Source organism: Anoplolepis gracilipes, chromosome 3 (assembly GCF_047496725.1).
Source record: "Anoplolepis gracilipes chromosome 3, ASM4749672v1, whole genome shotgun sequence".
Lineage (NCBI taxonomy): Eukaryota > Metazoa > Arthropoda > Insecta > Hymenoptera > Formicidae > Anoplolepis > Anoplolepis gracilipes.
Window position 1 is genome coordinate 7196722 of NC_132972.1, and position 12879 is coordinate 7209600.

General features: G+C 33.8%; 2 protein-coding genes across 5 annotated transcripts in view; both read right to left on the reverse strand.

Annotated features, from left to right (window-relative positions):
• Window positions 1–12879, reverse strand: part of Nca (neurocalcin homolog) — a 157437-nt gene that overhangs the window by 75649 nt on the left and 68909 nt on the right. The window lies entirely within an intron of this gene.
• Window positions 1–12879, reverse strand: part of LOC140663661 (neuronal calcium sensor 2) — a 131380-nt gene that overhangs the window by 49850 nt on the left and 68651 nt on the right. Inside the window, exons 1-2 of one of the 4 annotated variants that reach the window (XM_072887970.1) lie at window positions 5326–5499; window positions 2392–2940 (exon numbers count right to left, since the gene is read on the reverse strand). The exons of 1 other annotated variant lie outside the window; for it this stretch is intronic. The gene's annotated coding sequence lies outside the window, so the exon portion shown is untranslated. Of the gene's footprint in view, window positions 1–2391; window positions 2941–4410; window positions 5500–12879 lie in introns of those variants that run through there. 2 more of the 4 variants (XM_072887969.1, XM_072887968.1) reach the window with 2 other exon arrangements.

Genomic DNA, 12879 nt, shown 5'->3' on the forward strand with positions numbered 1-12879 from the left:
TTTCTTAGAAAAAGTTCTTATTTAATAATTTAAAAATTCTTATTAAAAAAAATTGTTTATTTTATGACATTATTATATTTGTGTCTATTAAAACTTCTAAATTCATTCTTTATATCACACTTATATTACTTTATATTATTTTTTTAAGACATAAAGATATTAAGAAAATAAATCTTATACATACGCACATTCTAATGTTTATAATATTAAACAGAATTCGTGTAAAATCGATTTTTTTGATCTCTCATGTACTTAAAAAAATTGGAAAACTGATTGCCTTCGGCAGCGTTATCTCAAGCACTCTTTACATCGCAAGTGTGCTGTGATGAACGTGAAAACGGCCGACGAGCCAAAGATGATGGACGAGAGAGGTTACTGCTATAAGATCGACCATGAATTATGCAGACACTTCAAAAGCCTCATGGCTTCACCGCGGTTGGATAGGACGACGGTAGATTGAACGATGGGAAATGTTGTTAGTGCGCAACAAGATGAGTGTTAAATCGTTTAGACGTCAAGTCATGAAATGCGTTATCGTACAAAAATGGCTTTACAAGAATGTCCATTGCGTCATTTAGGTAACCAAGAAATAATGAAAAACATTTTCCATTTCTTAGTGTTAATAAAAAACAATTAACGAGCTGCTTGTGATTTATTATCGAATATTTTCTTGCACGTAAATGTGTGTTTGACATTAAAGGAAATTTGATATTAAAAAGTTACGGACAAAAAATTTAAAAACAAATATTATATTGTTAGTTATAACTTCAAATGTAAGAACAGACGTAATATATTAATAAAATAACAATAAATAACAATATTAACAGTAATATATATATTGTTATTTAAAATAAATCATGTAATAAACATTATATAATTCACATATGATTTTATATATATAATCATTATAAATGACAAATTTCTTTCTAGTTGAAATGTGCACGCACTATTTCGCGAAGTTTTTTAGTCTCGTATAAGTATCTGTAAGTATTTGTAATTCTTTGGCATTTAATTTTGTATAATTTGCTCATGTCAATTTAACTTCACAAAAAAAAAGTCGAAAATATTCATACGCAGGTATAAACGTAACAAACCATTTTATTACTATTTCATATTTGCCTCACAAAAAATAATATATTCACATAAGTATATCTGTAGTAGCATTTTACATAAGTAAATCATATGGTTAGTTCTCCAATTTAAAAAAAAGAGATACTTTAAATATAAAAAAAAATTGTTTCTAAATCTTTCTAAAAAATATTCATTTCAGATAAAACTTTTACCTAAGAAAGCAAACGATTATTATATCGAAAAAGTAGACGATTGTTACACCCACGTTGATCATTATAAAACAACGACCACGGATTAACGGCGTGAAGTTTTAATCTGTTGGCCGTTTAATTTGCTGGGAGAAGCAGCTGTTGTAAAGCTCTTAATTCTAATTGAACGTATATAGGGTGTCTCATTATGGCGTACAAAAGCGAACACAAAACACGAGCAATGATTCGACTTTTCGTGACACAAATACTCTAGGTAATTGAACGTATTCCCTAATTACTCTTTCAGAAAATTATATTTAATCCAAGCACGCAAATCTGCGTATCTTGAATTTATTATATGCATTATCCCCGAAGTCACGTCAACCACTTCACATATGAGTTTTTACACTTTTTTACTCTATAATTTATTTCCTTTTAATCCCCCTTCTTATTAAATAGTCGATACTTGTTTAGTGATCATTTGTAAATTACCATTTTAAATTTGCTATTAATGGTGTTATCGCAGAATCTAAATAGCGAGAAAACTGTCGATAGCGTAAATATTATTATTATTATTATTATTATTATTGGATGATCTTTTCAAGAAGGATAAATACAGTTGATGCTCTTTACGATTCGATAAATTATTTCTAGACCAGCGCATATAGATGTTTTCACGCTATCATAACAATGATAGATCCTCAAATAACAGATTGAATTTTAATTCTATTTGCTACGTATTGAAAGAAATCGTAAAGCAAACTATCAACTTGCATAAAAAGAGTGTAAAATCAAAAAGTTTAACTACACTTTCGACGAGTTCAGTTTTCGATGTTAACTCTGGAAAAGTCTATTTTACGTCGATTGTCGCATCGCTATCATCACAAAAAATAAACATAAAAATTGTATTTTTATAGTGATGATATATTTAACTCGCAATATATACATCGCTCGCAATTTTTACTCAAAGTTCGTAAATAACTGTCTCTTTGGTTGAACATTTATTATCGGAGCAGGAGGGGGTGAGTAGAGAAGAAAAATAAAGTGAGAATATCGAAGATATCCCGACGTTTCTCTGCGCAAAATCTACGGGGATTACAAGTCGTTAATAAACCGCGTGAAAGAAGCTTACCGGTTCAGTAGTAGCGTTATTCCACGACGCCAGCGGACCAATGTCTGTCGTGCAATATTCTCTTCGTATATCCCTCAAGATAAATGATAACGTTCACACTCTCTCTCTCTCTCTCTCTCTCTCTTTCTCTCTCTTCCTCGCGACTCCTCTCGCGAGCGAGTTTTGTGTACGTCGCCTATTTGCACTTCCTCGCCGAGCTCGATCTTCGTCCAGCGATGAACGAGGGGGGGGGGGGAAAGGGGGCGGACAGGGACGACGACGATAAAAGAAAATGAGAAAGAGAGAGAAGCTGGCAGCGGCCGCCTGGCGAGGCTGGACCCTCTATTACTCACGAGAAGCCGTCGTTCGTCCGAAAAACTGTGCCCGCGAGATCGCCGCCGTTGGCACAGGCTCTTTCACGACACATGGAACGTAACGTCAAAAGCTGCGCCCGCAACGTGTTCGCTCGCAAGCCCGCAAGTCACTGCTGCAACCGGCGCGATGGCACCCCCCTGGCTCGCGCACCCTCGCGCGCAATTCGCGAGCGCATATTATCTTCTCACCTGCGTCCTGCGGATCACACATCGCAATGCTATATAATTTCACGCCGCTGCGAGGTATACGGGGTTTCGACGAGCGGCGTGGATTAGGTTTTTGCATATATCGCGTATACATTTATTCGCGCGCTATCGATCGTACCGTCCCCGGTATGTGTGACGGCCGATAAAAGGGCCGCAGCTGCACGAAGAGAAAGAGAGAAATGAGGGAGAAAATGAGGCAGGGGCAGGGAGGGGGAGGGGGAAAAGGTACTTGGCCGCGTTTAACCCATTACACGTCCGATTCCATTTACTTCCCTCTCTCCGGCATTGTGCTTAAAGTTTAAGCGTACGGCTTAAAGCCGTAGAATAGGCTGCGCGGTCATGTATACACAGGCCGAATTTAATCTAGAACGTGTGTTTAAAATTTCAAGCCTCCGCTCGACGTGCAACAAGCATCGACTGCCGAATCTGCCTCTTTTTTACTGTTTAACCTAACAATACACGTGGGGATGATGGAATTGTTTATTTACATAGCGAGAGAACGCGCGAGAGAAATGTATCGATTTATCGAGATGTATATCGTATGGATTTTTTTTTCTTCGTATCTATATATGCGATTTAACGTCGACGTATCTATAAAAATAGATAAGAACAAATTGCCTATTGATGTGTAGTCTCTCGCATATTATCATGATATAAATAGATACGTCGCAATAAATCAATTTCCCAAGAGAGTCTCATTCCGAGTTTCTCAGAAATTCCGTAGAGACCATAGAATCTTAATATTCGAGCAATCTCTATTGGATTCTCTTTTTGCAAAAAGCTAATCTCAAGTTTAATTACTCTATTTAATATTAAAGAAATTAATAATGCGGCCTTACTCTTTGTTACTTTTATAATAATTGAATGATATAAATAAAAATTTTACATATATGTAGATATAATCTAACTGAAAGTAATATTAAACATTCTGTATTCCAAATACTTTTTTTCTCATTTTGAAATTAAATATTAAATATGTCAAAAATTTATTTATCAAATTTACTATCGAAATCAATTCAAAGTCAGATCACACATGTTTATCAACAAATTAAAAAGAATCCTAAAATCTAAATTAAAAAAAGAAAAGATATACAGATATAATATAGTAACCGCAGAATTTCAAACTCAATATAAAAATAATTCCATTTTCATTTTTCATGTTGTGTTTCGTATTAATCATACCTTTCTAAAAAACTTTTAAGCTCAATGTATCATTTCCCTTGTACGATTTAGTTTAATAAAACTTTTCTCGAGCGACCCACAAAATGACTAATCTAAAGGAGATTAGCATGAGTCTGAGACGTGATCAGAAAGCTACATCTTACCGAATGACCCTAATCTCCTTCCAGCTATTTATTTCTCCTTCACCTTACGTGCAAAATATAAGCTGACTTTGGGAAATTCAACGGTAAGAAAAGGATCGTACATTATAGAGACACTACATTATACCCTAGCTTACTTAATTCAAAGAGAGACGTCGGTTCTAAAACGCTTAGACAGCGAACCACCGTCAGCCTCACAGGTATACTCGACGTTTGCGAGCTTGGCAGCTACTCTGGAATTCCGGAAATAAAAGATGTAGAAAATCAAGGGATTTTTCGCCTTTTTCGCAGCCTCCCTTCTACTAACAAGTACGCCCCGGGGATTTCACCAAACGTACTCGCGCAAAATACCTATACGGCAGACAATCTCCTTTATCTTTGGCTCTTCAACCCGAAGCTCTCATTCCCTTTTTTTCCTTCTCATCACTGTACTAGCGCCCCTCGCTAATTAGTCGTACACACTCATGCCCTCGTAAGGAAAAAAAGGGTTGCCTCTAGATGGTACTACGTCGCGATTTAAACGCCAGCGCGATTTCCTTAAATGTTTTTTTCCTTTTCTTCTCTCTCTCTCTCTCTCTCTTTCTCTATCTCTTCTCTTCTCCTACTTTTGCTGCAGCCCTTTGCGCTCTACAACCCCGACATTGTCACTTCGAGCTGATAGCGGCGTGACATGATCCTTACACGCGGTATACTCGCTTTTCTCCTTTCGTCAACCGAGAAGAGTGCGTGCTCGATCAAAGAGGACGGAACGAGAACGAGATTTTCCTCTCGCTTTCTGTCTCCCTCGTGCTTCTCTTCTCTCTCCTTCGTCCTCAGCCCCAGTCCTTCGTTGACTGTATTGAACAACGACAACGACGCGATAAGGGCAAAAAAAAAAAAAAAAAGATATCGGAGTAAAGAAAGAAGGAAGAAGGGTGCGGAGAGAAACCCAGAGCCCTATTCCCACTCGGAAGAAAAAAATCGTCGGGACGTAGAGGAAAAAACGATCTGGACTCGCACAACAGGCGGGCGTCCCGTCTCTCCTACTGACGTAAGAGGCGTGCGTTTGTTACCCGCGGCGTTTTCTCTCGCGGCTGAAAACCGTCAACGGATACGGCGCGTTTTCTAGCGTGTACGAGTGCGGCGAAGGTACTAGCTAGAGCGAGGCGAAAGCGTCGGTTCGAGGTCTCTCTCCCCGAGACTGATCCTGCGTGCTGAACGAGCTGCCGCCGCCGCCGCCGCCGCCGCTGCCACCCACCCCCACCGCCGTAAGATTCCTCATGGCCACTACTACCCCTTCTCCTTTTCCGTTCCCTGCTGCCCCCTCTGATTTTTCTCACAGCTCGCGAAAGCTTCTACCTCCTGCTTCTCTATCTTTCTCTCTCTCTCTCTTTCCCGGTCTATATACGACCTCGCTTCCGTCGCTATCCGTTCGCGCCCGTAAAGTGTGTTACGTATCTTCCGCCACTCTCTTCGGCACCTCCTACCGGTTGTCCCGCGTCCTTCCGCCGTCGACGACAGCGGTGACGGTGTCCGCTGAGGTAAGCCGTTGCATACGGTCGAACGATTGCACAGCTCTAGATATCGTTGCATCGCGCGACGTCGATGTTTTAAATTAAATACACGACGCTACCCGATCGTATTTCTGCGTTACGAGAGCGCGAGATCATTTGAAAATTACGTATCGCAGCGAGAATCGGCGCGGATTACGAGAGACGAACGTTATGCTAGATATTATGAGCGCGTTACATTGCGAAGTATTTCTCGTGACAAGGAAACACGATGAAGTATCGTAATAGACTTCTTTTTTTTTCTATCACAAGCACAATAAAGTTTCAAAAAAGAAAGCGAGTGTTCTTCTACGTAAGTGTTCTTGTGCGTTCAGCATGCTTTTAAACTTCAATTTTTCTCTCTAATGCAGTAGTAAAAATGCGGGGCGACTTCGCCGATTGATAAATTATCGATTGAAATGGTATATGTAAACATACATTACATTGTAAATGTAAACGTTTGCACGTCCATATGCATTACTGAGCGTTTAATTAGTTTAATTTTTCGTTTCGTGTTTCTGCCAGAATAGCGTAAAATTTGTACAGAGTAAAAAAAAACTCTACGTACACATTATACTAGGCAAATTAACTTTACTCAATCAACTAGTATCGTTGGGCAAGGCAAAAAACATTTTTTTGCTAGAAAATGGATAATCGAAAAATTTATATTACTTGCGCATGCAACCGTGCTGATACTTATTAGCGAGAAATTTATCATAATTTTATTTTAACAAAGATAAATGTGTATCGTAAATCAGTATTATAATATCTCGCGGAACGAAATAACCAACTCTACAAATTAATATATATATGTATTGAATCAATGTAAATTTCCAATAAAGCAAACTTTGAAACCGTCTGATTCCATTGACATGAGTCTCCCACGATGATCACACAAGCGAGAATTATATCTGGTGTGGTGTACGTGCATATTTTGAAAAAATATTAATTATAATATGCTCTATCGCACAACTTGAAAGGCGATATAAGCCTTAATTTATAATTTTATCAATTTCAAAATATGCGATTACGCATCAATTTTAGAAAGATTTTCAAATATTTGTATCACTCTCTGAATAAATATCTCGCATTATATTGACCTTATTTTATCTTATTTTATATTATATCATATCACATAGCAATGGACACGTCGCTCGAATTCAAACCCCAAATGTTAGGCGCGTCACGTTTGGTTACGTCACATTGAAAGTCGAATTGTCCAGTACAATATCACAATTCCCATGCAAATATATCTATCTCGCTTTAACAAAAAGCGATCATCGATATCCATTGCACGATTCCATGCGGAAAGCCAAACGGTTGCTCGTTCCACGTCGGGTCAAAGCTGAAAATGGATTCGAATGATAGAAACTGAGTGATGTAATTAATATCGATTAATGCTTTGTTGGTGGGCCTAAAATTCGCATGACACAGTCAGGCTACGGAGAGAGAATCCACATGAGACACGCATGCATCATGTGGTACCATTCGCGATACGATGTCGCAAAAAAGAAACAGAAAAACACAAGCGCGGCTTTTCATCCACGTGAACGCGCGTAAACGTGTGCGATACGCGCTTATCCAAGCTCGGTTTTTTAAAAGAGACCAAAAATCAATAAAATTGTTGCGCTGGTCCTGTTACGATAAGTATTATATGTGATTGCACGTGTTGCTGTTGTTATATATATCCACTGTGAATCAACGAAAACTTTTCCTGATAAATATAAACAAGTTTTATTTAAAAATCATCAGCAATGCAAACAATTTAATGTCAACGCGGAAAATTTACTGTTTACTCATGTATTCTCTATGTGCTTTATATCAAGAAAAAAAATGATTTACGTAATAGCAAAGAGACATGAATTAAGAATTAAGAAAAAAATTATAGAGTTTGTCACGAGTACCGCTAAAATTAAGTGAATCCTATACGTGATAATTTTGTAAAAGGAGATATAAAAAAGAAATCAATAGGAAAAAAGTAGAATAAAGAGTTATTATACACAAAAATTAATTTTCTTCTAATGTTATAATTTTATTGTAATATTTCAATATTAAATTACACAGAAAATGGATAGAAAAATTTATATCTTTATTAAATTTTTTCAGATTAGAAATTGTAAAAAAAAAAACCATAATTACTGCTTTAAACTGAAAGAGCAAACAAATATCGTAATTAATGTACAAAACATGTTTTGTATTGACATATAAATATGTATAATTAATCAACTGAATGTATTAGTCAAATTTCATTTATAACTGAATACATCAGATTTTTCCTATCACTTTTGAAAACTCTTTTTTACGTACGTATTTGTACGATTATACACAATAATAGAAATCAATCATAGCTGTTCAATAAACGTGAAACTCATGAAACGAATATCGCAAAATACCAGGAATTATGCATTCCAATAATTACACTGTATCGCATTAGATCATCAACATTTTAATCACACGTGATTACATTTACGATGTAAATACAAACTACGTAAGAGCAAATTGTTTGTCAATTAATCTAACCAAAATTGGATACATTACTCGATGATTTATTCGATAAAATGTATTATTTTTCTTGTTAAAATATATGAATAATAATTTTACATCAAAAATAACAATTATTTTAGATGGTATACATGATTTATAGTTAATAAAAGTACCTAGTACCTAGGCACAATAAATTCATTTGCAATAAAGCAAAAAATATAAATCAATTGAATGTCACGCGCCAAAACAGAGTAATTTTTTACTTGCAATTAAAAATCGTCGCACAGCAGCTTTAAATTGATTCTATGTCAATATAGTGCAACCTTGCATCCATTGCTCGTCGTTCCATCTAGCTATAATTCGTTTGCCCAAAAAAGTGGAACGCGCATCGTTCTTTCCGTGCGGCTTTTCAATTTTCTGCATGAACGATCGCCGATGTGCACGAAAGAAAAACAGAGAATCTAATTAGGTTGCGCGTAAATTCGTCTCGCGAAGAAACGTATCATTGTGCGTATACCTGTCTTCTGCGACATATATGTATATACTAATTGTTCGTGCATGAAAAAAATAATTTTTACCAATCATGAAAAATACGATCTGAGATAAAATAGGCGCATTCATGATAAACGAAATGCATAAACAAACGTAAATATATCTGTAATTTTGTAATATTATTGTGCTGCAAGCATTCGCTGCATCGATCGCGTTGGAATTCCTGAACGGAACAAATAACTCATAATGATCACGTAAAGGTAAAATATAATTTCAATTGGAATTTATTATTGATATTATGAACAATTTATCAAATTGTTATTCATAAATATGAGATTGACAAAAGGTATCTTTTTCTACTTTATTGATTCATTATTAAGGAAATTGCTCTCTTATTTTTTCACATATATAACGATATCTATATAGAATTTATTTAATTAATTTAAAAAATTAGACAATCTTTTTACCTTTATGTACAAACATATTGCTTCTTACGTCTCGCATTTATTTGCCTATGTTATGTCTGAAAATACTAACAAATCTTAAATATCAGTATCTCGAATTTTGTACGGGTTTCAATAAATTTTTCTTTTAAATAGAAACGTTATTATCACGTAAAGTCACACAGATAAAAAATTTAACATTTAAAATTTAGAAAATATATTTTCCATATTTCAAAAATATAAAAAAAGAAACACAGTTCACTGTAACTCTTTTACACTTTTTTCTTTCTAGTTTCTTTCACTTCATTACTGCAGTTGACAAGCACAGGTATATATACGGATATTCGTAAGAAATTGTCTTACAAAAATATCTCTAAAATACGAACATTGTCGAGAAATAAGCAGAACAAAACATCGACCGTAATATCTTCGTCGTTGCGAAAATGGAATTTCTCATAGATCTTTCTCCATATCCTTAAGACAGAATCGGCAAAAAGCCGTGCGCGCACAGAGGAAAACTCTGCTCATCCCTGTGAGATTCGCTCCCGTGTGTACTTTTCATAGTAGAAACGACTACGGGCAAGAAATGTACACTACGTGCCGAAGAATGTTACTCCTAAGTGCACGATACGATTTAAAAGAAACGACACGATTTCGTGGCGAATATCCGCCGCAACGTTGAATTTTAAGCAACTCGAGATACATCTACCCGGGTGAGAAAAATGAGGTTGTGAAAACCGATTTTTTGAAAGAAAATGTTTTCAAGCTAACAAAAGTTTAGCTTCTAATAAACGGAATGAATCAAATATCAATATGTTGATATACTTATTGTAGAAAAATATTGAAATATCTGGTATAAAAAAGTAGAATTAAATATTGTTATATCAAATTAAAACAAATGTGGGTGTCAAATTTTTTAGCTATGCAAAAAATTCCATTTTTAATACCCAACTTTTTCGCGATTAATCTCTGAAGTCAATTACAAAATAAAAGTTTCCATAATAAAACATCGAGGCCATAATGACTCTTAAGTCGGTTTAAAAGTTGTGAATCAGAGAATACTGAAAGTTTAAATAAATGACAATTGTTTATCTCTTTGCTGAAGATCGAAGATTCTAAGTCGGAGATTCAAGCACGCACCCATTTAAGATTCTAAAATATTTTAGAAGTATTTAAAAAAATAATCATATAAAATCCGAAAAAAATCTCTTAAAAAATTTAAGATTTAAGACAAAGATAAAATACAAAGTTAAAATACAAGTAAGTTTAAGATATGTTTCTATGAAACAAAATTTTGAAGTATATCAGTTCTGCAGATACAAATATCTATATACAGATGCAATATATAAATCATTTTGTTCACTTTTATAAAATGTTTTAAACAAATGGTAAAAAAGTACTTAATTAAACACATATGTTAATATTAAATATAATTTTAATGAAAACACATTTTTTCCATTTAAGAAATGAAAAATACATAGGTGTGTGCGACAAATAGATCATCTTGAGAAATGCATTACATTTATTACATACTTATATTACGTATCATATACTTCTTTGTACAGTGTAGTTAAAGTAAATTACTTTTATAAACTTCCTGTTCTGGATCAGTGTAACTGCTAAAGTAAATTGCCTTTATAAACTTCCTGTCCTCGATCAGTGACGTTATTAGTGCTACTAATATTAGACAGCAGAAGTAAAACTAGTCCAGTTTCGACAAATTTAGTTTTTGCCATTTTGACATCTATATACAATATAATTTATAATTTATATGTTTGCATATATTCATTGTTTGTATATTATATATAATTTATATATAAAAATGATTGTTTATGTCATGTGTGTTTCATGTATCTATTTGAGGAAAAAAAAAATATATATATATATTATATATATAAACTTTATCTCGAAAGATCAATAAATAAATCAATAAAATAAACATAATTAGTTAATTTAATTACAATTTTGTACATCATTTTAGTATTCGTTTTTAAAATTATTGAATTAAAAAAATTAATACATGTCACAAAAAATTAAACATTGTAAAATTTAAAGAAAAAAAATCGAATTGGACAAAAAGAAAGAGAACATTTGTTTTCACACTGAATTTAAAGCAAATTTCTGTTTCTGCGCACGAGAATAATTGGATATAGCTTTAAATCGACTATATTAAAAAAGAAAACATCAATATATTTCAGTGAAATGGGTCATTCTGTAAAACGACAGGCTCTTTTTTCATGGAATATGAAAGCAAAAAATCAGATAAATCACGTTTGCACGTATTGTCGCGATTGACATAGAAAATGGAGAATTGCAGAAAGTCGAATGTGTGTCATAAAAAAAAAAACTTTTTTACTGCTGCGCAAAAATACCATTTCTGTTTCTGGTACTGTGCTTCAAAATGCGCAATTTATTGAAATATGCAACTCAACTCGATAAAACAATTGTAAACATTCATATATGATTGCAATATTATTGTAAATTATTTATAAATATTTAAATCGAATATCGCGTGTATCTATAATAAAAATCACGCCAAATTATTTTCTAAAATTCAAATTTTTTATCATATAAATTTTTCATATCTTTATTGCAGAAAAAATGTACCTACAAATATATCTACACGTATGAATAAACTATGACAGACATAATATTCCTTTCAAACTTTAGAATGATACAGGAATGCCCATTTTTAGAAAGGAAGATCGTCTGGTATCGCGCAAATCGAATTTATTCACTTGTTCATATATTCCAGTCAACGAAAAACAGCATGCAATCTTATACGAAGCCGTAGAGCTCGCTTCGCATTTCTGACGTGCCTGAATAACATATATCTATATGTATATGTGTGTGTTTCACAAAGAACCTCCATAAAATGCACATTTACTTCGAGAAACATCTTTAACTTCATGCTCTCCGTTTCAGGAAATCATTGATCATTCGATTTACTTTTAAGGATAAAAATAAAATTGCTTGCAATTGTTAATCTGTATGCCACGCAGCTATCACAAATTTATAATAATGACAGATTAATCAATTTTGCACGATATCAAGAGTAGATTGTAAGTTAATTCACGTAATAAACTTTCATAACAAATAATTTTAATAATTTAAATAATTTTAATAAATCTAATAATTTCGATAATGAAACATTCTCCCCCGAAAATTTAAGAGTCCATATATTTTTTTCTTCTGTTATACGAGAAATATTTTTAGTATCAAATAACGATTCGATATGGAGTGTATATTATTTTTTTTGTTAAATATAAAAATTACTCGATGTTATAACGTGATAGAAATCAATGTATTTCTTGTCAGAAAAATTATACGCGTGCACATTTTTATAAAAACTAAAATGTGTTGCATTAACAAGAGCTAAAAGTAAATCATTAAATAATTGACCTAGTACGTTGATCATTTGAATAATGTACTATATTGTGTATTTTCACAAGCAATAAAAAACGTCGGTTAAAAACACAAGTGTCCTTCGAACAACTAAATATAATGTTCCTTTATTTTTCATCGTGCTCAGATGAAGCATTAGAAGTCTTAATTTAGGACACCGATAAAGACACACATGAATGCATGCAACGTGCAACTCGTCACCACTACAAACTTTCTTGCAATGTATCATAATATGCATGTTCTCTCGATAAGC